At 46.4% G+C, this 23,416-nt stretch overlaps 1 protein-coding gene across 22 annotated transcripts in view; it reads left to right on the top strand.

Moving 5' to 3' along the window:
- FRMD4A (FERM domain containing 4A) overlaps positions 1 to 23,416 on the top strand; it is a 531,042-nt gene that overhangs the window by 337,234 nt on the left and 170,392 nt on the right. The window lies entirely within an intron of this gene.

The following is a 23,416-nucleotide window of genomic DNA, read 5'->3' as shown; positions in this document are numbered from 1 at the left end:
CTCTACTAAAAATACAAAAAATTAGCCGGGTGTGGTGGCAGGTGCCTGTAGTCCCAGCTACTTGGGAGGCTGAGGCAGGAGAATGGCATGAACCTGGGAGGCGGAGCTTGCAGTGAGCCAAGATTGCACCACTGCACTCCAGCCTGCGCAACAGAGCGAGACTCTGTCTCAAAAAAAAAAAAAAAAAAAAAAAAAAAGAACCACTGAGGAACCCTGGAGTGAAGACGCCTGGTTAGTCAGTCTTTCCAGGCCCCCCTTGCCATTAAAAACCCTCCCTCCTAAGCCATAAACTCATTTTGGAGTATGTGACTTCTTCAGTTTTGGTGGAACCAGGGCCCGATGTAATTAACACTCTGGGAAGTGCTATAACTGGCTCTGTCAAGACCATGCAAGACCTATTCCAGCTCTACTAGGGGTAATGGGTGGCTCCAAACAAGCAACTTCGCATTTCTGTTTCTCTGTTTCCTCCCCCGCGCCCCCCCAAAAATTGTCAATTTCTATGCCACCTCTTTTTCCTTCCCAGGAAAGCTACCAAGATCAAGGAAATGATATAAAAATGCTTTGGGCTGTGGCGTGACCAAAATGTCAGATGAGTGATGTGAGAGTTTCTTCCAAGACAGACTGATGCCCATTCCTTAAAGAATAACCAAAATCTTGGCCCGGCGCTTTGGCTCACACCTGTAATCCCAGCACTTTGGGAGGCCAAAGCAGGCGGATCACCTGAGGTCAGGAGTTCAAGACCAGCCTGGCCAACATGGCAAAACCCCGTCCCTACTACAAATACAGAAATTAGCCAGGTGTGGTAGCTCACACATGTAGTCCCAGCTACTCAGGAGGCTGAAGCAGGAGAATCCCTTGAACCCGGGAGGCAGAGGCTGCAGTGAGCTGAGATCATGCCACTGCACACCAGCCTGGGCAAAAGAGTGAGACTCCATCTCAAAAACAAAAATGAAAACAAAATCTTGAATTCTCTGCTGAAGTGTTTAGTGCCAGGCTCATAGTAGACACTCTCTAAATACTTAGTGAATTAATGAATAAAAATAATAATACAATGGTCCCCAACCTTTTTGGCACCAGGGACCGGTTTCATGGAAGACAATTTTTCCAGACCGGTAAAAGCGGGAGGGGGATGGTTTGGGGATGATTCAAGCACATTACATTTCTTGTGCACGTTATTTCTATTATTACATTGTAGTATCTAATGAAATAATTCTACAACTCACCATAATGTCATATCAGTGGGAGCCCTGAGCTTATTTTCTTGCAACTAGACTGTCCCATCTGGGGGTGACGGGAGACAGTGACACATCATCAGGCATTAGACGCCTGATGGAGCACACAACCCAGATCGCTCGCATGCACAGTTCACAATAGGGTTCACGCTCCTATGAGTAATGCCACCACTGATCTGAAGGGAGGTGGAACTCAGGCGATAATGCGAGATGGGGAGCAGCTGTAAATACAGATGAAGCTTCACTCACTCTCCTGCCACTCACCGCCTGCTGTGAGGCCCAGTTCCTGTACTGGTCCGTGGCCCTGGGGGTTGCAGATTCCAGTATTAATATATAAGGACTATAGAACTATATGTAAAGGTATATAACCACATGTAAAATGATGACTGTTTTCATGCCAGGCATACAACCATTACCCTTGTAAGTTTTCACTAATTCTTGAGGACAACTGTAGGATAAACTGTTGTTATCTCCATGCTACTGTTGAGGAAACTAAGGCACAAAGAGTTAAGTAGGTTGCTGAGGTTCACACTGCTCCACGAGTGAAGTAACTGGGCTCAAAGCCAAGTTCGGCAGCTATCAAAGCCCTCCTCTTAACCATTACGCTTGCCGCTGTGCTGAATGAATGCATTTTGAAAAGGATAAGAAAGCATATTTCTTTCTATGCATCCTAATGACCTCCATCTCCGGCCACCCCCTGGCAGCCTCACTCTTGGGTCTTAGATAGATGATATCATCATGACATGTTTTCCGTGCACGCTGCTATCACGGGGAATTATCTGATTGTCTGGAAGTCCATTTGCTAAAGTGGGACAAAGGGAAAAACTGGGCAGAGAAGAATTTCGGAGGTCAGAATGAGGTCTTGTGTAGTCAAGAGGGGAAATGTTAACCCTGTCAGCTTAAAAAGCCATTTGCCTCTGTCTCTCACTCATTTAAATCACCCACTGTTAATAGCCTTCCTGGAAGTGTGTCCCATGGCAACACAGGCTGGTCTCAGTTCCCTGTTCACCCGCTGTGGACCCCCGTGCCTTGTTCTCCTGATGTGCTTTGTAATGCTGAAGATGACTCTCTGGACCAGAAATTTCAGACACATCAATTTCGTCTTCCCTCTGCCCCGAGGGATGAAGTCAGTTCTTCAAAAGTTTTCTTTCTAACGTCAGGCTTTCAAATTCTGGTATCCTTTGACTATTCAGAGATTAATACTTAGAGAAACTCAAAGAAGCCTCCGGGGGAAGGGGCTTGATGCCTCCCCATTTTTCTTCCTCCTGGAGAAGAGCACAAAGGACTGTGCTCATGTCTGCAGGCCGGGTTATATTTTAGGGAAGATGGGACTAATTTGTGTCCAGAGACCGGTTTCTTAGGAGAACTGGTTAGGCTGCCTGACTGCTTGTTTTTTTGGTTTTGTTTTGTTTTGTTGTTGGTTTTTGTTTTGTTTTGTTGTTGTTGTTGTTTTCTGAGATGGAGTCTCACTCTGTCGCCCAGGCTGGAGTGCAAGGGTGCAATCTCAGCTCACTGCAACCTCCACCTCCCAAGTTCAAGCGATTCTCCTGCCTCAGCCTCCCAAGTAGCTGGAATTACAGTCACCCACCACCGTGCCCAGCTAATTTTTATATTTTTAGTAGAGACAGGTTTCGCCATGTTGGCCAGGCTGGTTTTGAACTCCTGACCTCAGGTGATCCACCCTCCTCGGCCTCCCAAAGTCCTGGGATTGCAGGCGTGAGCTACCATGCCTGGCCTGCTTGGTGTTTTTCAAATCACCTTATACATTCCCAGGGAGGAGGACTCTTCTCCTTCTGCACCCACTTTGGACTTAACTTTTAAACACCCAGAGCCTGCCTCTGAGTCAGACTACCTGGCTTTGAGGCCCAGCTCCACCAAGTCATAGCCGGGTGACCTTTAGTGTGGGAATGATCATAAAAATAGCATCTGCCTCATAGGGTTGTTGAGATATTGACTGCAATCCTGTATATTAGTGGGCTCTTGTAAAGACTTATGAGATGCTAGGCATTGTTCTAAGGGCTTTCTCTGTTAGAAGGCGTTTGATCCTCACAACACTCCAGTGAAACAGGTACTGATATTGTATTGACGGTTCATTTAACCTGCCTGAAGCCACACAGCCAGTAAGGAGCTCCCAAATCTGGGTTCTTAACCACCAAGCACAGGGCAGGTGCCCCATGAATGTCAGGAGTTATGTGGCCACTCCGTGAGCTCCTGAAGGTTGGTGATATGGTTTGACTGTGTTCCCACCCAAATCGCACCTTGAATTGTAATAATTCCCATGTGTCAAGGACAGGGACAGGTGGAGATAATTGCATCCTGGGGATGGTTTCCCCCATACTGTTCTTGTGGTAGTAAGTAAATCTCATGAGATCTGATAGTTTTATAAATGGGAGTTTCCCTGCACAAGCTCTCTCTTGCCTGCCGCCATGTAAGACGTCTCTTGCTCTTCCATCATGATTGTGAGGCCTCCCCAGCCATATGGAACTGTGAGTTCATTAAACCTCTTTTTCTTTATAAATTACCCAGTCTCAGGTATGTCTTTATTGGAAGTGTGAGAACAGTCTAATACAGTCAGGGACCGTGGCTTCCTATGGCAGATCCATGGCACCCATCACCCTACCCAGCACGTAGTGGGTGCTCAATAAATACTGTTCTGAATCCAGGGAGACATATATGTGAAGGCAGACTGTACATGGAAAGGCATCAGAATTCTAATTACATCACAAATATGCATTTCCCCACAACGCAGTGATTCTTTCCAGATGCTCAGTCCTAGTTGCACTCATTAGAATCAACCAATTCCCACTTTGGGAGGCTGAGGTGGGAGGATTGCTTGAGGCCAGGAGTTCGAGACCAGCCTGGGCAACATGGCAAGACCCTGTCTCTATAAAAAATTTAAAAATTAGCCAGGTATCGTGGCATTCACCTCTAGTCCCGGCTACTTGGGAGGCTGAGGTGAGAGGATCACTCCCACCTACACCCTGGCCTGCAGGCCTTACCCTCTAGTCCCCTAGGGGTGTGCTTGGAGATCTAGGCCATTCCCAGCTTCCTGGCAGGATCCCAGGAGTTCAAGGTTGCTGTGAGCTATAATTGTACCACTGTACTCCAGCCTGAGTGACAGTGAGACCCTTTCTCTAAATAAAGAAAAAGTAAAAAGAATCCACAGATTCCTCGACCTACCCAAGACCAATCAAGTCAGAATCCTGAGGGTGTCCCAGGCATCTCTGGCTTTTTAAACTGCCCCACTGATTCTAATGTGTTGGCAAGGCTCAAATGACTAATTTAGAAGATCCAGGTGACATTTCCGCACAGACCTCCTGTTTCCTGTTCTGAAATCTCTCACTCTGGACGAAGCACGAGGGTCTGTTTGGAGGAAGGAATCCTAAGAGTGCAGTGGACAATCTTTGATGCTGGTGTTGCTGTGGACACACGGGGAGGGCACTTCAATCAAGCAGCTAGAAAGGACAGCTTGGGATGCAGCTTGGAAGAGCGGCCGAGAGGGTGCAGCCGAAAGCAGGCAGGAAAAGCAGTGTCTGAGTTCACCCCCAGTGAGCTGGGCCGGCAACTCAGTTCTCTTGGTGTAATCCGTTGGTTTTACTGGCGTAATTGATCATCAGAGCCCACCTCACTCATACACATTAGAATGGAAGTCCAGGCCAGGGTTTTCATTTTGCTTTTGTTCTGTTTGATTTTTCCCTCCACTCTGACAGAGGAAGTGAAAGTCTTGAAGATTACGTGCCAGCAGGAGATTGCTGTTGTTTGGCTAAAAAAGCCCTGAGCTCTTGGCCTGCACGAATTCTGATAGAGGCAGGAGTTCACTCAGCACAGTCTCCATCCCGGAGTAGCTGAGCCTCTCCCCTGGTGAATACCTGGGTGTTCCCAGAAAATGGCAGCTGGGAGATCTCCTACCCAAAAAGGAAGCAGGATAAGGATGTAATGAGGATGTTGTTAAGAGGTTGGCATGGGGAAGGGAAATGCACAGTGGACGTATGGAAGGAATTAACAAGCAGTAAGTAATAATTATGTGTCAAGAACTGAGTTACATGTCCCATACACCATCTTATTTAACTCCATGGTGTCCAGAAAGTTGGAGATATGATGTCCACTTTACAGAAAAGAAGCTGAAGCTCTGGGAAGTGAAGCTACTGGGTCCTGATCCCACAACAGTTCACAAAACCTTAATGCCAGTCCAAGTCTGTGACTTCAAAGCCTTCTTGTTTCCTAACAGCAATCTTAGGTTTTTATTTTATTTGCTTTAGAGACAGGATCTTGCTCTGTCACCTAGGCTGGAGTGCAGTGGTGCAATCATAGCTCACTGCAGGCCTCAAACTCCTAGGCTCAAGCAATCCTCCAGCATCAGCTTCCCAAAGTGCTGAGACCTCAGGTGTACACCACCATACCTGGCCAATCCTGGGTTCTTCAGGCTGAGATTTGATGCCCAGGTCCCCAGATGATGACCGGTAAAGTTGATGTCAACCAAAGAAGGTCAGAGAAGTTGCGTTTTGTCTAAAACTCCGCAGGGACTGTAGAAGTGAGCGTCCTGCCTCTGTGTGTGTGTGTGCCTCTTTATCTAGCTAAGAAGTGTCAGGTCTGGAGTGATTTCTAAAAAGCAAAATTGGCCAGGCACAGTGGCTCACACCTATAATCCTAGCACTTTGGGAGGCCAAGGCAGGTGGATCACTTGAGGTCAGGAGCTCAAGACCAGCCTGGCCAACATGGCGAAACCCTGTCTCTACCAAAAATACAAAAATTAGCCGGGCCTGGTGGTGGGTGCCTGTAATCCCAGCTACTTGGGAGGCTGAGGCATGAGAATCACTTGAACCCAGGAGGCGGAGGTTGCAGTGAGCCAAGAATGTGCCATTGAACTCCTGCCTGGGTGACAGAGTGAGACTCTGTTTCTAATAATAATAATAATAAGCAAAACTTACCATACCAAGTACTCCTGTGCACACATACACACACACAGGGATGCTGCGTGACATGGAACATGAACATACATGGTCAAGCTTCCCATTTCTCTACACCTCCTGCCTTGCTTTCTCTGGTAAGTAGAGCAAGGCCTCCCATAAAGCCTTCGATGGCAGTGCTAGGGTTACATTAATGTGTCGCCTTGTGCTGGTTCTGCAAGGGCAGCACTGGTTAAAGGGAGCCACTGGAAGTGGGCTATGGATCCCACCTTCTCTGTTACAACCATAGAACTCTGTGGCCCTAGAGTCAGGACAAGAACCTTGACCTGTCATCTTGGCTCAGGGCTCATTCAGAGTCTACACTTTGGCTTTGGAGAAGCTCTGGGAGGAAGATGCACGCTTGCTATTTTTTCACCTTCTTGTTCTAATGCTGTCGCCCTCCCAATTCCTTGACTTCTTCCGGAGTCTGTCAGAGAGGCTGGAAAGGCAGCAGCCCAGACAACAAAATCTCTTTTGTGCCTGTGACCTGGATGGTAGTGACCCTTCCTCCTGCAAATGGAGGGAAGGAGGGGCGAGGAGGGACAGCGCCCTGCCCGATGGATGCTCCGCCTGGCAGTCAGTGACACTTGCGGCCGTGAGGTCGTGGCCTTAGATGATTTCTCTCTCTGCAGACTGACACACTGTTATGAATGTAAAGCACATTAACTCCTCCAGAGAGAACATGTAAGGCTGAGAGAGAGAGAGCGAGCGAGAGAGAGAGAGTGAGAGTGAGGGAGAGAGAGCTAGGGCACACGCGGAAGCACACGGTCAAATCCCCAGGTGAGGTCACTGCTAGGATCCGATCAGGTACCAGCGACAGGAAGGGGTCAGAGGTCTTCTGCACTGCATGCAAATCATCTCCTGAAAAGTCTTCAAGGTCAGTGTTTCCAGTGGCCCAGCCAGGCCCCCGATTTATTTTGATGAAACACTTTTGGCAAGAAGAGTCAGGCAGAAGCAAAGACGGGGATCCATGCCTTTCTCCTGGCTCTCCTGAATTCCCACGGATGGGTCTTCCCTGCACATGTTCAGCTCCACTTACTAAGGGTGGTTGGGGCTAAAGGTGATGGACCTAAGCTGCACCCATATCTACAAGGAGAGGTTTCCATTGGTGAAAGACAGCCCTGAAACCTACTGAGAGAGAAGGCATCCCTCGCATTAGCAGGCATTGAATTGAGCAGGAGTTAGAACCAGCAGGACATATGAAGTCACTGCAGGCTCCTATGAAGATTGAGAAGGGCTTGGACGTGGGAACAGAACTCAGGGGAACACTGGTTTTTGCTTTTTGCATTTTTTTGAGATGGGACCTCACTCTGTTGCCCACGCTGGAGTGCAGTGGCACAATCATGGCTCACAGCAGCCTCAAACTCCTGTGCTGGGACCACAGGCACATGGCACCACACCCAGCTAATTTTTTTATTTTTTGTGGAGATGGGGTCTCACTTTGTTGCCCAGTCTGGTCTCGAACTCCTGGCCTCAAGCAGTCTTCCTGCCTCGGCCTCCCAAAGTGCTGGGATTACAGGTGTGAGCCACCATGCCCTGCCGGAACAATGTTTTCTGTTTTGTTTACCAATGTGAAAGCTTCTCCTGCTAAAATCCTATTCCACCTCATCATTCACTCCTTCATTCATTGATCCATCCAGGCCATCATTTAACACTGACCATTTGGGTCAGGCTTGGATGTGGAGAAAGGGGAATGCTTGTACCCTGTTGGTAGGAATGCAAATTCATGCAACGTCTATGGAAAACAGTATGGAGATTTCTCAGAGAACTAAAAACCGAAGAACCATTTGACCCAGCGGTCCCACTACTAGGTATCTACTCAAAGGAAGATAAATCATTATATCAAAAAGGTACCTGCACTTGTATGTTTATCACAGCACTATTCACAAAAGTAAAGACACGGAATCCACTTACGTGTCCATCAGTGGACACTTGGATAAAGAAAACGTGGTGGCCTGGTGCAGTGGCTCATGCCTGTAATCCCAGCACTTTGGGAGGCCAAGGCAGGCTGATCACCTGAGGTCAGAAGTTCAAGACCAGCCTGACCAACATGGAGAAACCCTGTCTCTACTAAAAATACAAAATTAGCCGGGCATGGTGGCACATGCCTATAATCCCAGCTACTCGAGAGGCTCAGGCAGGAGAATCGCTTGAACCCAGGAGGCGGAGGTTGCAGTGAGCTGAGATGGTGCCATTGCACTCCAGCCTGGGCAACAAGAGTGAAACTCCGTCTCAAAAAAAAAAAAGAAAGAAAGAAAGAGAGAGAGAGAGAGAAAGAAAGAAAGAAAAGAAAGAAGGAAGGAAGGAAGGAAAGAAAGAAAGAAGGAAAGAAAGAAAGAAAGAAAGAAAGAGAAAGAAAGAAAGAGAAAAGAAAATGTGATATACATATACAATGGAATAGTATTCAGCCATCAAAAAGAATGAAATCATGTTTTTTCAGCAGCATGGATGGAACTGGAAGTCATTAAGTGAAATAGCTCAAAAACAAAAAGTCAAATACACATGTTCTCACTTAAAGTGCACACGTGGACGTGGAGTGTGGAATAATAGACATTGGTGACATGAAAGTGTGGGAGGGGGTGAGGGATGAGAAATGACCTAATGGGTACAATGGATGCTATTTGGGTGATGGATACACTAAAAGTCCAGGCTTTGCCACTGCATAGTATATCCATGTAGCAAAACTGCACTTGTACCCCTTCAATGTACAGAAATAAGAAAAAAAGAGATGTGGATAATACCGTCCCTGCTTTCAAGATGTTGCCATCCTTGAAAAGGCATGGATTTAGGAAAAAAGATGGAAATGTGGTAGGACAGTGCCTCAGACGAGGCCTGCTGGAGCTTGGAGCACCCTGAGAGTCCCGCCATGAGCTGCTGAGCAAGGCAGCACTCTCTGCAGAGGGACTACAGAGCTGGGTCTTGCATAAATGGTATTTGGGCAGTAGAGACAGGGGAGGGGCTTCGAGCCCAAGGGGCTCAGAGCAGCCAGGCAGCAGTTGAGCCCAGCATTAAAGAGCAGGGCTCCCCAAAGCAGGCAGGAGCAGAAGGGCCCCTTCTCCCTCCTCCTCTCCCATCCCTCCTGGCGTGCGGGCCTCACCCTCCAATCTCCTGAGGGTGTGCTTGGAGATCTAGCCCATTCCTTGCTTCCTGGCAGACTTACAGACTGTGCCGGAACCTCCAAACCCCTCTCTCAGATCCCAGGGCCCTTGGCTCAGCTCATCTGATTTTGCTTTCTTGACTGTGATTTTCTGAACATTCCTACCTCTCGGCTTATCAGTCTGCAGGAGGCTGTTTCGCTTTGCCTGAATTGAGACTGACTTCATATTTATTATGTGGTTTGGCTTCAGAATCAAGACAAAATGTCAGTGCCAAGCTGCCTAATGGCCGACATTAGCATGCTTTAAAAAACCTAATAAAACATCGCCTCCAAAATTTCAGGCCAAATTCGTTTATGTAAATGTCTAACATCAGGTCTCACCCAGAATATCCTGTCGGGTTTCGGGAGATGGGCTTGAAATCTGCCCCAGGCTGTGGGAACGGCGCAGATCGTGCTTGTGTGCTGGGCTTTGTTGGGGGCTAGACCATGAGACATTTCATGCCAGCCACATGTCTGGTTTTCTCTGAAACTGTGTTGAAGCCACGATGCCTGATATCCCTTATGTGTACTTCTTGGAAAAGGCTAACCCGTTTCTTTTGTCTGCTAACGAAGCTTGCGTAACCTCGCGAGATCTCCCTCTACACAGTCCAGTTCTGTGCCCTGCAGTAGAAATTCATTTGTCTCATAAATGCCTCACCGTCTTCAATGGACTTTGTCTTACTTAGTTCCTAATCCCCCTATGCTGTGCTATTTTGAATTCCGTAAACCTCCTCTAAACCTTTGGAAGTATGTAGAATATAGAATAAATTAATATTTTCATTCCAGGATGGAGGGTGTTACAGACTCAAGTTTTCTTTGGACCCGAGGACATGTGTCTGTTTTCATCCATTAATTACATGCCAGAAGGGAGGGGGCTGTGTGGCTTTTACATCCTTGCTTGCCTGACTTTCATGAAAATGCTGTCTAGGAATAAATATTTTTCAGCCCAGAGTTGATCATCCCTCTTTAGCCTCCCGGGGGAGCAGTATCGGTACTGTACTTTTTCATTACTCTCCTAGCCTAGTAAGTGTGTCTTTTTAATTGTATCGAAAATGACATCATCAGCTGAGCAAAATGTATCTCTGTAACATGCACCTGCCAGTCATCCACAAGAGCCATGGGGAGGTAACGCTTTAGGGAGAGGATTCACAGGGGAGAGCACTTAGGGAACTTCCAAATTAAATGAAAAGCCAGTGCCATGTCTCTGGGCATATCACTGGGGCTGGAGAGGGACTTCTTTTTCTTCCAGCCAATACATGGAATTTTAACCCCAAAGAACCAATAGGCAGAGACAGGTGCAAGGAGGAGAAATCCTATAATAAATGCAGCAGGTATTTCTGAGCAGACACTGGGAGTGAGAAAGTGTGCTGTGTAGGGCAAGGCTGCTCAAATAAGTTTAATTCCAAGGGAAGTGGCCTGCGTTCTATTCCCCTTACCGTGTAGTGATGATTTATTCATGGTTCCTGAGATGAAGGATGACAGCTCACCCTGAAGGGTATTTAGATTCTGATCAGAGAAGGTCTTTGTCAAAGTGAGGAGGGGATAATTTTAATAGGGATTCAGTTACTGATTAAGGAGAAAGGGGGAACCCTCTTTTACTGAGCACCTCTCATGTACCAGGTCCCTTGTGAATGATCATTTATTGAGTCCTCATGACAGCTTTGGGAGATAGAGGTTATTGTTGCCATGTTCAAAGTGAGGCAGATGCTGATCAAGGTTCACATCGGGTAGAACTGGCTTTCAGAGCCCTGAAGGCCGATTACAAATTCACCACCCAGATTCCATGAAAGAGACACTTACATTTTAGAAGAGTCACAGCACAGTTATCCCTTGGCATCACAGGGCATTGGTTGCAGGACCCTGCTAAGATACCAAAGTCATCGGATGCTCAAGACCCTTAGATGCAGTAGTTCCTTCTTGTCTGCAGTGTTACTTTCCACATTTCAGTTATCCACAGTCTGAAATGATTCAATAAAAGATTCCAGAAATAAACCATCTGTAGGTTTTAAATTGGGTGCCATTCTGAGTAGCATGAGGAGATCTCATGCTGTCCTGCTCCACCCTGCCCAGGACAAGAATCATGCCTTTGTCTGGCGTTGCCACAGTGTATAGACCAGTGATCCCCAAGCTTTTTGGCACAAGGGACCAGTTTCATGGAAGACAGTTTTTCCATGGACCAGGGTGGGGAGGGGCAAGGATGGTTTCAGGATGAAACGGTTGCACCTCACATCATCAGGCACTAGTTAGATTCTTATAAGGGGCATACAACCTAGATCCCTGGCATGCGCACCTCACAGTAGGGTTCGGGTTCCTGGGAGAATCTAATACTGCTGCTCAGGTGGTAATGCTCGCTTGCCCACTGCTGTGCAACCCGGTTTCTAACAGGCCACGGACCAGTACTGGTCTGCGGCCCGGGGTTTGGGGATCCCTAGTGTTGACGCTCCCCACCTTTAGTCAGTTAGTAGCCATCTCAGTGATCTGATCAACTGTCTCAGGATGGCAGTACTTGTGTTCAAGTCAACCTTACTTGATTTCATAATGGCCTCAAAGTGCAAGCGTAGTGATGCTGGCATTTGTTAGAATTGTTGTATTTTATTATTGGTTATGGTTGTTAATCGCTTACTCTGCCTAATTTAAAAATTACACTTTATCATAGGTATGTATGTATACAAAAAAAAAAACAGTATATATAGGGTTTGGTGTTACCCATGGTTTCAGGTATCTATTGGGAGTCTTGGAATATATCCCCCAGGAATAAGGGGAAAATGACTGCAAAGTGTGGTGTTATTTGCATATAACCTAGACACATCTTGAAATCTTGAAATCATCTCTTGATTACTCTTTTTTTTTTTTTTTTTTTTTTTTGAGACAGAGTCTTGCTCTGTCACCCAGGCTGGAGTGCAGTGGCACAATCTCAGCTCACTACAACCTCTGCCTCCCAGGTTCAAGCGATTCTCCTGCCTCAGCCTCCTGAGTAGCTTTGATTACAGGCGTGCACCACCAGGCCTGGCTAATTTTTTTGTATTTTTAGTAGAGACGGGGTTTCCCCATTTTGGCCAGGCTGGTCTCAAACTCATGACCTCAAGTGTTCCACATACCTCAGCCTCCCAAAGGGCTGGGATTACAGGTGTAAGGCACAGTACCTGGCCGTTAGTCTTAATACTTAGTGTGATGTAATGCTATATAGTTGTTATACTATATTGTTATGTTATTTATTATTGGTGTATTGGTTTTTGTTTTTATTTTTATTTATTTATTATTTTTTCTTTTGAGATAGAGTCTCGCTCTGTCACCTGGGCTGGAGTGTAGTGGCAGAATCTCAGCTCACTGCAACCTCCACCTCCCGGGTTCAAGCAATTCTCCTGCCTCAGCCTCCTGAGTAGCTGGGATTATAGGTACTTGCCACCATGCTCAGCTAATTTTTTTTTATTTTTATTTTTTATTTTTAGTACAGATCGGGTTTCACCATGTTGGCTAGTCTGGTCTTGAACTCTTGACCACATGATTCACCCGCCTCGGTCTCCCATAGTGCTGGGATTACAGGTGGGAGCCACCGCACCTGGCCTGGTTTTTTTGGTTTTTTGTTTTTTGTTTTTGAGTATTTTTGTTCCATGGTTGGTTGAATCTACAGATGCAGAACCTGTGGATACGAAGGGTTCACTATACTATTATTTTTTCTGTAACTTAATCTTGGAAGTGATATATTATTATTTTTTAACCCCCTCTGAACTTGGCTGTCACCACCATCCTGCTAAAAGGCAAACTTTCCCTTTCCAATCTGATCGCAATAGAAACACAGTCTTCGAATGCCAGCCACAGCCGAGGATAGCAGATGTCATACGAGCCACACCTTCCATCCATTACACTGGAAAAGTAGCAAGTGGCTGGTCCCTGTGTTCTTGGTTGACAGACACTCCGCTCTTCCTTGAACATCGAGCAAATGGAATAATTCAGTGTGCAGTGTCATGAAGATATCTAGTTTGAGTTGGTCCTGGTGTCATTTGGCCCCATGGAAAGGTACCAATCTGCCAATGTGTCATTTGATCTTATAGAACATACCTCACCTCCCAGTGAGTGCACCGCCACCTTTTATCTGAAATAGTAATTTATTACTCACTGCAGGACAAGATGGGGTCATCACAGAGTCTGCAGGGCAGGCTTTCTTTCAACAACAACAACAAAAAAAATGGAAGTGGCAGACCAGATGGCCATAGAACATGGAGCTTGGAATCCCAAGATGTTGCTTCATTTATCATCCCCATATTTGCCATAAATATCTCAGAATTTGGGCTGCAGACTTGGCAGTCCTATCTGGCAGAGGCAAGTTGAGCACTGCCTGTCTTTTTGTGTTGTCTCCTCACCGAAACAGTTATCATTTCATTAACGCAGAGAGGCTTGCCAAGGGGAGCCACGCTGGACTCACAGTCCTGGTGACATTGCCCTGAGCAGGCTGGAGTCTGGGGGTTGCTCTATTCATCAGGAGGCCTCCCTAATGAACACCTGCCTGCCTCCCAGAGTCCCCCGGGGATCGTGAATAGAGCAGGCTCCCCAGCCGGCTGGCTGGCTTGCGAGCACTTTGCATTTCTAGAGGAGCAATCATTATGTACGCCTGTCAAAGTCTTCCCATTGGGCATCATTCAAATGCATGGATGAGAAACCCTCCCTCCCACACGGGTTGCAGTCCCAACTTTTCGGAGAACACAGGGAGCAGACTGCATCTTAGGAAAATATGGAAGAAACTATGTGGAAATAAGAAGACGACACCCAGGGAATAAAAGCATAAAGGGGAAGGAGAGGGACAAATGGGGAAACTAAAAGCATTGCTCCCAGGGAGACCTCACCCCTGGGTTAAATGGCAGAGTGACTTGGAAGGAGAGAGAGAAGGAGGGGAGAGAGAAGGAGCTATTAAAGGGAGCTGTGACTTCATTAGTTTGGGGAGGAGTTGAGTGAGGAAGAAGAGGGTACAGATATAGGGTTTGGGGATAGGGACATGACATATCCTTTCCTGGGGACACAAGTATCTGTCACAGGCCCCTTCATGGCTGCCTGGAGGTGTGTGATCTGATTGAAACCCAGTGGCTCTCTGGCATCAGTGAGCATGCGACACCTGGTCCCATCTGGCTCTGTGCAGCACCGCAGTCTCTGCCTAGCAGATCTCTCTTTCAAACAAGCTCAAGAGGGTGTCCAGGTTCCATCCTGTCTCATGGTAGAACAACTGCATATGCCACCCTTTATTCTATCCCATTCTACCAATAGGAAACTTTCATTAGGCACCTACTGTGTGTCAGGGACTGTATTGGGGTGTAAGTCCACAAATGTCAATCGAATGTGATCCCTCCCTTCCAGGAACTTACTGTCTGGCAAAATTCTATTGCATTTAGAAAAGGTGGCTTGGCTTTTGACTTCTGGAGAGGCTGTTACTTGCTAGATCTGAACCCCAGCATTTAAAAGCAAGCAAAGCTTTGTTTAGGAGATCTATTGTACATCGTGGTTATTGTAGCTAATAACAATGTCTTAAATGCTTGAAAATTGCTAAGAGAGTAGTTTTGAAATGTTCTCACTACAAAAATCGTAAGTATGATAGGTGATGGATATGTTTATTAGCTTGATGGGTCAGCCAACGTGCATATACATGAAAACATCATGTTGTACATCACAAATAGATACATACCTATATATCTATGTGTATATGTGTGTGTGTGTGTGTATATATATATATGTTTTTTTTTTGAGATGGAGGCTTGCTCTATCAGTCAGGCTGGAGTGCAGTGGAGCAATCTCAGCTCACTGCAACCTCTGCCTCCCACGTTCAAGCGATTCTCTTGCCTCAACCTTCCAGGTAGCTGGGACTACAGGTGCACACCACCATACCTGGCTAATTTCTTTGTATTTTTTAGTAGACACAGGGTTTCATCATGTTGGCAAGGCTGGTCTCAAACTTCTGACCTCAGGTGATGCACCCGCCTCGGCCTCCCAAAGTGGTGGGATTACAGGCGTGAGCCACCGTGCCCAGCCAGATACTTATAAATTTAAAATCAGCACAAGAAATATATTTCCTATGTCAATTTTTTAAAAATTTAAGAATAAAAATAAATTGATGAATGGATTTAATTTAGTTGAATAAAAAGCAAGGCTTTGGAGTCAGCCCTGCACGGAAGCCCTCGTAGGCCCCACACCTATTGTGTCTTAGAGCCTCGGACATACCATGTAACATTTCAGAACCTCAGTGTCCCATCTGCAGACCGTTGCAGGGTTGCTTTGAAGATCGAATGAGATGATGTAAGCAAAGCTTATAGCGCAGGCGCCGTGCAGAAGATGCTGGTGCTGGGAGAGGGGCCCCTGCAAGTCTAGACCCGAGCATCGTTTCCATTTCTGTCAGTGACCACTTTTACCCCTCTCCTTGATGTACTTTTGTTTCTTTCCTTCCTGCTTCAGAGCTTTGAGACCTGCTCTGTCTCCTAAGTGTAACATTAGCGGGGGCAAAGGACGGAGGTGTGGTGGGCACTTCGGGGCCACCTCACCTATGCTGGTAACCAAGGTGCCCGCCCTCGTCCTGGACAGGTTTCTGGCCTCCTCTAGGCTTTCTTTTCTGCTGCTGTAATGAGGTGGGCTGGGCAGATGGTCTCTCTGGCTCTTCCTATAATCCTGGGTGACCCAGGCCCACCTGTGTACCGCGGTTCAGTTCTCCCACTGATTCGCTGTGTTAATTTGGCAAGTTGCTTCTCTGGCTGTATCTCAGTTCCCTCTATCACATGGGGGCAATCCTGGTGTCTACTTCAGATGTTTCTGGTTTCTAGGGCTGGCTGCATGAATTCATGTGAAGTAGCAGCTGCAGGCGGGGACAGGTGGGCACTGTTGTTGGCAGCTTTGCTGTTCTGCTGCAGCAATGTGATGCCACTGTCACTCCTAGACTAGAGGTAAAGGATTTGTCTCACGTGCACGAATGGATCCCGGTTCAGGCTGGGCAGGGACCTCTGGGTAAAGAGATGCCCCCTCTGGCAGGCGGGTCTCTGATCTTGGCTTCGGGGCCTCCCCTACCTGTTCTGGGTGCCTGAGAGCCAAGACAGTGCAACTCCATTGTTCTTCACACTCGTCTGCCTACAGGAAGTAGCCTCCCTGTGTCCCCTGCCACAGAACCCAGGGCTGTGCTGGAGAGGCAGGAAGGAAACCAGCCTTGCCAGCTAATCAGCAGGGTGACAGGGAGGGGAGTTGCCGCCCAGACCTGCTGGCCACACGGTGGACAGAGCTGCAGAGAGTCACCTCATGCTCCCCCCGCAGCTGCTTCTCCTCCCCCGGAATAATGAGCAGCCTCTGGGCCCTTGCTGGGCTCAGAGCCCCCATGGGGATGGAGAGGGACACACAGTGACAGCCCAGGCTTCAGACCCAGCAGCTTGCTCAGGCTCATTTATTCAAAGCTGCCCTTCTTCCCCCACTCTTTCCCTCTGGGTTTTCAGAAAAGCTAACCCCAGCCCCTTCTGTCCAGAGAGATGGGGGCAGACGGGCCACATTTTACACTCACTCCCAGACAGCCCCTGTCTGCCATCCCACAGCTGCACCCACTCCTAAAGGGCAGGGAGCCACCCGTCCAGCGGGTCACAGGGTCCTGGGCAGAGTGGGTGGGCAGGCAGTGCTGAGCACAGAGCGGCAGCTGTGGCTGTGCCATCCGGCCATGCCTGTCCAAACCTTGGCAGCTTAGCGGTCACTGGGGGCTCTGCGGTGACAAAGGAATTGTCAAAAACACCCTTGGCGAAGAGCAGGAGCTGAGAGGGTCACTCTTCAGAGGAGACTGTGATTCCTCCCGAAGCACAAATGGGAGTCACTTGATGGTTACTGTTTGTTTGCTGTTTGATTTTTTTTTTTTTTTTTTTTGAGATACAATTAACTCAGAAGTGGCAACTCTTTTGACTTAGAATCTGTGAGATGCCCCAAGGGAATAGGATAACAAGAAGAAGCTTAAGGGGCCAGCTTCACCATGGCGTGACCCAGGGTGGGCTGAGACCCAGGCCTGCCTGCCTTCCCCGCCCAGAGTGCCACAGGGACAGTGGAGAGAGAACACCAATGTCAATGCAGGCTTCGCACTGGGATCACTCATGTCACAACCAACCAGTGCTGAGTTCCCTTCAATTACAGGGAAATGAGGTCTTCAGGGTTTCCATCTGAGGGTGTATGAGTTTCCTGTGTCTGCTGTAACAAATAACCACAAACTTATTGGCTAGAAAATAACAGAAACTCACTCTCCGAAATTTCTGGAGGCAGCTGGAGGGGAGAATCACTTCCCCACCTCTTCCAGCTTCTAGTGACTGGGGTTCTTTGCCTGTGTCTTCATCACTTATCACTTGGGTCTCTGCCTCTGTCTTCTCTCCTGTATGTCTGTTTTAAAAAAACCCTCTGTATCTCTCTTATAAGGAGACAATACATCCCAGTACTTTGGGAGGCCAAGGCAGGTGGATCCCTTGAGCTCAGGAGTTCGAGACCAGCCTGGCCAACCTGTTGAAACGTCATCTCTACTGAAAACACAAAAAAATTAGCTGGGTGTGGTGGCACATGCCTATAATCCCAGCTACTTGGGTGGCTGAGGCATGAGAATCGCTTGAACCTGGGAGGTGGAGGTGGCAGTGAGCTGAGATCATGCCACTGCACTCCAGCCTGAGATCGTGCCACTGTACTCCAGCCCGCACTCCAGACCCTGTCTCAGAAACAAAAAAGGAGACAATATAATGGCACTTAGAGCCCACCAGGATTAATTCCTCCTCCCAAGAATCACATCTTTTGTGATGAAAGGTAATACTCACAGGTTCCAGGGACTGGGATGGGTACATATGTTTTTGGGGACCACCATTCAGCCCGCTATAGAGTGTAACAAATCATGTCACACAAAGTTTACCACAACACAAGAGCACATGTGCGAAGTGTGACTAAGGTGCCTGTGTTGAGTGCTGTAGAAATCCAGAGGAGGGAGAGAGTATTTGTAGGCAGGATGGTCAGGGAGGGCTTCATGGAGGAAGTGGGCTTTGAGCAGGATAAAATTTAAATGGGAAGGGGGAGGGGGAGAATGGCATGTACAAAGATTTGGAAATAAAAATGAGATCGGTGTTTTCTTTAGTTCAATCAAATAGATTGAACAGAAATGGATATTTTTGTAGGGAACTGGGCAAAAGTGAGGTTGGATAGGTAAACTGGGGCTGGGTTCAAAGGGTGGTCTTAAATACCAGGCTAGCATTTAGAACTTGACACTATATGGAGTGGGGATTTTGTTTTGCTTTGTTTTGTTTTGTTTGAGACAGAGTCTCACTCTGTTACCCAGGCTGGAGGGCAGTGGTGCGATCTCGGCTCACTGTAACCTCCATCTCCTAGGTTCAAGCGATTCTCGTGCCTCAGCCTCTCAAGTAGCTGGGATTACAGGCATGTGCTACCACGCCCAGCTAATTTTTTTGTATTTTTAGTAGAGACAGGGTTTCACCATGTTGGCCAGGCTAGTCTCAAACTCCCGGCCTCAGGTGATCTGCCTGCCTCAGCCTCCAAAAGTGCTGGGATTATAGGTGTGAGCCACCACACCTGGCCATACATGGAATGTTTTAAATAATTTATGATTAGGATCTGAAATAATGAATACATGTAACATTCCATGCCAGGCATATTCTAAGTACTTCATATAGATCAGACTAATTTATTTAATTCTCAAAACAGCCCTGTGACCTGGGTATAGTCATTATCCTCATTTTATAGCTGAGAGGAAACTGAGGCACAGAGAGGTTTAGTAACTTACCTGAAATTATATAAGAAAGACAGGATATATTAACTGACTAGATTCAAGAGATCAGGAAGGATGCAGATGGTGTTTAAGTTTTTTCAAATGGGTGAATAACACTCTTGGGAAGGCAGGATCATTTGTAGGAAAGGAAGAAGCTAAATTTAATAATAACATAAAGAGCAAAGGCTGGGTGCATTGGGTCACACTTGTCATCCCAGCACTTTGGGAAGCCAAAGAAAAAGGGTCACTTGAGGCCAGGAGTTCAAGACCAGCCTGGGCAACATAGCAAGAATCCATCTTTACAAAAAAATTTTTTTTAATTAGCCAGGCATGGTGGTACATGCCTATAATTCCCCGCCTACTCAGGAGGCTGAAGCTGGAGGATCACTGATGCCCAGGAGTTGGAGGCTGCAGTGAGATATGATGGCACCACTGCATTCCAGCCTGAGCAACAGAGTAAGTCCCTGTATCTAAAAATAATAATAATAACAACATAAATAATGTCTTAGGATAGGAACTCATTTTATCCACGGTAGTTCATCATTGTACAGATGAGAAAACTGAGGCCCAGAGAGCTTGCATAATTTGTCTAAGATCATCTATCTGGATATACACATGTCAAGTTTAAGTTGGTGGCATAATATATAAGTGATGGTAAATACCAGGCTAGCGTTTAGAGCTTGATACTATATGGAGTATACTGTGGAATATGTATTCTGTGAGGAATTGGTGAGGTGCCTGGGTGCTACCTCATCCTTGAATTCCTTTCCCCAGAATTTACCTGAAGGGCTCATGGAAGTCACCTGAAAGGATGTTGTCATGTGGGTGTGTATATTAGTCTGTTCTCATGCTGCTAATAAAGACATACCTGAGACTGGGTGTTTTATAAAGGAAAGAGGTTTAGTGAACTCACAGTTCCACATGGCCTCACAATCATGGCGGAAGGCAAAGGAGAAGCAAAGGCACATCTTACATGGCAGCAGGCAGGAGAGCTTGTGCAGGGGAACTCCCGTTTATAAAACCATCGATCTTGTGAGACTTATTTATTACCATGAGAACAGATGGGGGAGCCACACCCATGATTCAGTTATCTCCACCTGGCCTCGCCCTTGACACCTGGGGATTATTACAATTCAAGGTGAGATTTGGGTGGGGACACAGCCAAACCATATCAGTGTGCCTAGAGCACTTTACAGCCCTGCAACATGTTAAGTGCTGTTTTGATCATTCTAGTTGGTTGTGTCCCGCCTGGAAGAAGCAGGCCAGGAAGTAGTCAGGACCTGATCTGGAACCCTGTAATATGCTGGGAATGTGAACAGTTCCCACTGGAATCATCCAGTGTTCTCAAGAACTCAGATCTGGGTGCTGGAGCCACAAAGCACTGACTGAGAGCTCCTCTCCTTTTTTCCCTAAGTATTTAGAACCAGTGCTTTCCTTTCCTGGCTAAAGCACGTGGCTGAAGCCCAGGTTTCTAAGCCCAGTTGGTGTTGGAAAGACTGTCCTATTAGCTCTGTGAGTGGTGCCACTGAGAAGTATATATTAAGGAGGGATGTTTGCAAGGAGATTTTATTTGTCAGGTATCAGGAGAAATAAAAGCTAAGAGGGACAATGGAAAAAGAGTTTGAGATACAAAAAGAAAAAGAAAAGAGAGAAACTATTTGAGTGAACAAAGTTAATTATGGGCTAAGAGAAAGTCAGTCTTAGACGTAATGACCTCTTAGGGCCAGGACCGCTGATGGTCCACAAGAGGCTAATTCTGACAAACCCAGGGAGCACAGGGCTGCCTTGCTCACATGGCCTTTGGGCTCCTGCCCAGGTTGTCCAATAGAATGTGATTGGGCTACAAGCTGCCTTTCTGGCCTTGCTCCCAGTCCGATCCCTGCAAAGCTCCACAAATGTTTACAGCACCAGTAATTGGCAAATTATACTCAGCGGGATTCTGTAAACATCCCTTCAAAGCACATAAGAGCAGATTGCTTTCTGCTTGCCCGGCAACTTTCTCTAAAGGAGTTTAAGAAACTTTCAGAACAATGTAGTATATTAATCACTGTCACATCAGCGGGGGATATTGTCTTCACTTGCAAGATCAGGAAATCAAGGGGCTGATGCCATAAATTGTTTTAAATCAACTGTACAGAAAATAAAAGACTCAGTGCCTGAATCAATCAGGATAGGCTAGGTTATGCTGCAATGACAAACAACCCCCAATGTCTCTGTGACTTAAACAGTGAAACAATGACGTGTATTTCTCACTCTCACTACATGCCCATCCATCAGCTCTTACTCTCATTGACAGAGCAGCCACCTTCTGGGCTGTTGCCAGTCACCATGACAGCAGAAAAAATGTGTGTGGCTTTAAAAGCAGCTAAGAGTCAGGAGTTGTAACCTCAACATCTTCTGGGATCTATTTTCTCCCCCTTCACAACCTTTATTTCTCCATTTGTAAATTGCAAGTAATAAATGTAGGCTTTTCTTCCTGGAAATTGATACATATGGTCTATAATAACTGTTGTGTAAAGTAATGGGACTGACCTTTTTAATTTTTTAACAAAAGATATACATCCAGATAGGTACAATTGTTGAAAAAGTTTATTTGAAAGAATGAAGTTTGTTCCAGCCAGGCAGCTACTGCTCAGAGCCTTTTCCTTGACTTCAGTTTATGAGTCACCAAGAAAACTTGTTTTCTTATTGTAGTGTGACAGGCTAAATCAGAGAGACATATCACCATGGTAAGGCAAAAACTCAGTCTCAACAAGGCTTCCATGGTGGTATCCATTACTCTGGTGAATTCTTCAGTGTGTTAAGCCATCTGTTAATTCTGCAGACTCAGAAACCTGATTTTTCATTCTCAGGGGAAGACTCACATTAACCAAGTTCAAAGTACTGATGTATAAATCCATAATGTCAGTGCATTGGTTTCAAGTGAGTCATATAGCCCTCACTCAGCCAGGGCCCTTGAGGCATGATCCTTAGTCTCTCACCCTGGAAGCAGGGTCAACAGAGGTAGGGTGGCAGAGAGATTACACATGTGGGCTTTGAAACTATCAGACCTCTTTTCCCCCCTTTTTCCTTTTTTTTTAATTGTGTCAAAATATATGTAACATCAAACTTACCATTTTAACCATTTTTGTATGTGCAATTCAGTGGCATCAAATGCATACACAGTGTCATATAACAATCACTAATATTTCCAAAACTTTTTCATCATATAGTACAGAAATGCTGTGACCATTAAGCAATAACCCCCCATCTGCCACCACCTCGGCCTGTGACAACCTCTATTCTATTGTCTCTATGAATTTGCCTGTTTAATTACCTCATCTAAGTGCAATCATACAATATGTGTCCTTTTGTGTCTGGCTTCTTTTACTTAGCATAATGTCTTCAGGTTCCATCCACGTCAGAATTTCATTCCTTTTTAGGGCTAAATAATATTCCATGCTGTGTATCTCAACCTTGTTTTGAATCCCAGCTTGGCTGTGAGACCCAGGACAGCCTGCCTAGTATCTCTCAGTCTCAGAATCTTCTTTGGCAAAAGAATGATAATCTCTATTCTGGATGATAATGAGATCATATATGAGGGACATATCCAGGATGTGGCTGTTCCTTGGGAGGCATGGAATGAGGAGAGTTCAATGTAACATGATCAGCTAAAGTAACCCCAGGCCTCCATTTCTGCCACATAAAAGGCCTTACCACCCGGTAAGGGACCCAAATATTCAACACCTATTGGCTAAGATCATGTTTGCTTCCTGGGTTCATCTCCCTTCCCCAACTGCCCCTCCCACCCTGCCTCCACTCACCCCCTTCCATTCAGGCCCAATCATTCTATGGAGTGATGAATATATGTTCTAGATAAACTATGCCAGCACTGGGAATCATTCTTTCTCTTTCTGGGCAAACTTATGTATCTCTGATCAAATCTGTTTAGATGTAGGCTTTAAAGTTTAGTTCTCTTTTTTTTCTCTCTTTCTCTCTTTCTTTCTCCTCTTGCTCTGTTTCTCTCTCTCTCTCTTTCTTTTTTTTCTCTCTCTCTCTTTCCTTTTTTTTTTTTTTTTTTTGAAACAGGGTCTCACTCTATCGCCCAGGCTGGAGTGCAGTGGCATGATCATAGCTCACCGCAGCCTCAATTTCCTGGACTCAAGCAATCCTCCGGTCTGAGCTTCCTGAATAGCTAGGACTAGTCCCAAGTGCATGCCATCATGCCTGGCTAATTTTTTAATTTTTTTTGTAGAGATGGGGTCTTGCTATATTGCCTCTGGGCTTAAAGGATCCTCCTGCCTCAGCCTCCCAGAGTGCTGGGATTATAGGCAAGAGCCACTGTGCCCAGCCTTAAAGTTGAAATCTCAAA

Source organism: Pongo pygmaeus, chromosome 8, assembly GCF_028885625.2.
Source record: "Pongo pygmaeus isolate AG05252 chromosome 8, NHGRI_mPonPyg2-v2.0_pri, whole genome shotgun sequence".
Taxonomy (NCBI): domain Eukaryota; kingdom Metazoa; phylum Chordata; class Mammalia; order Primates; family Hominidae; genus Pongo; species Pongo pygmaeus.
Note: the sequence above shows the minus strand (reverse complement) of the source record. Positions and strands in the feature narration are given on the sequence as shown.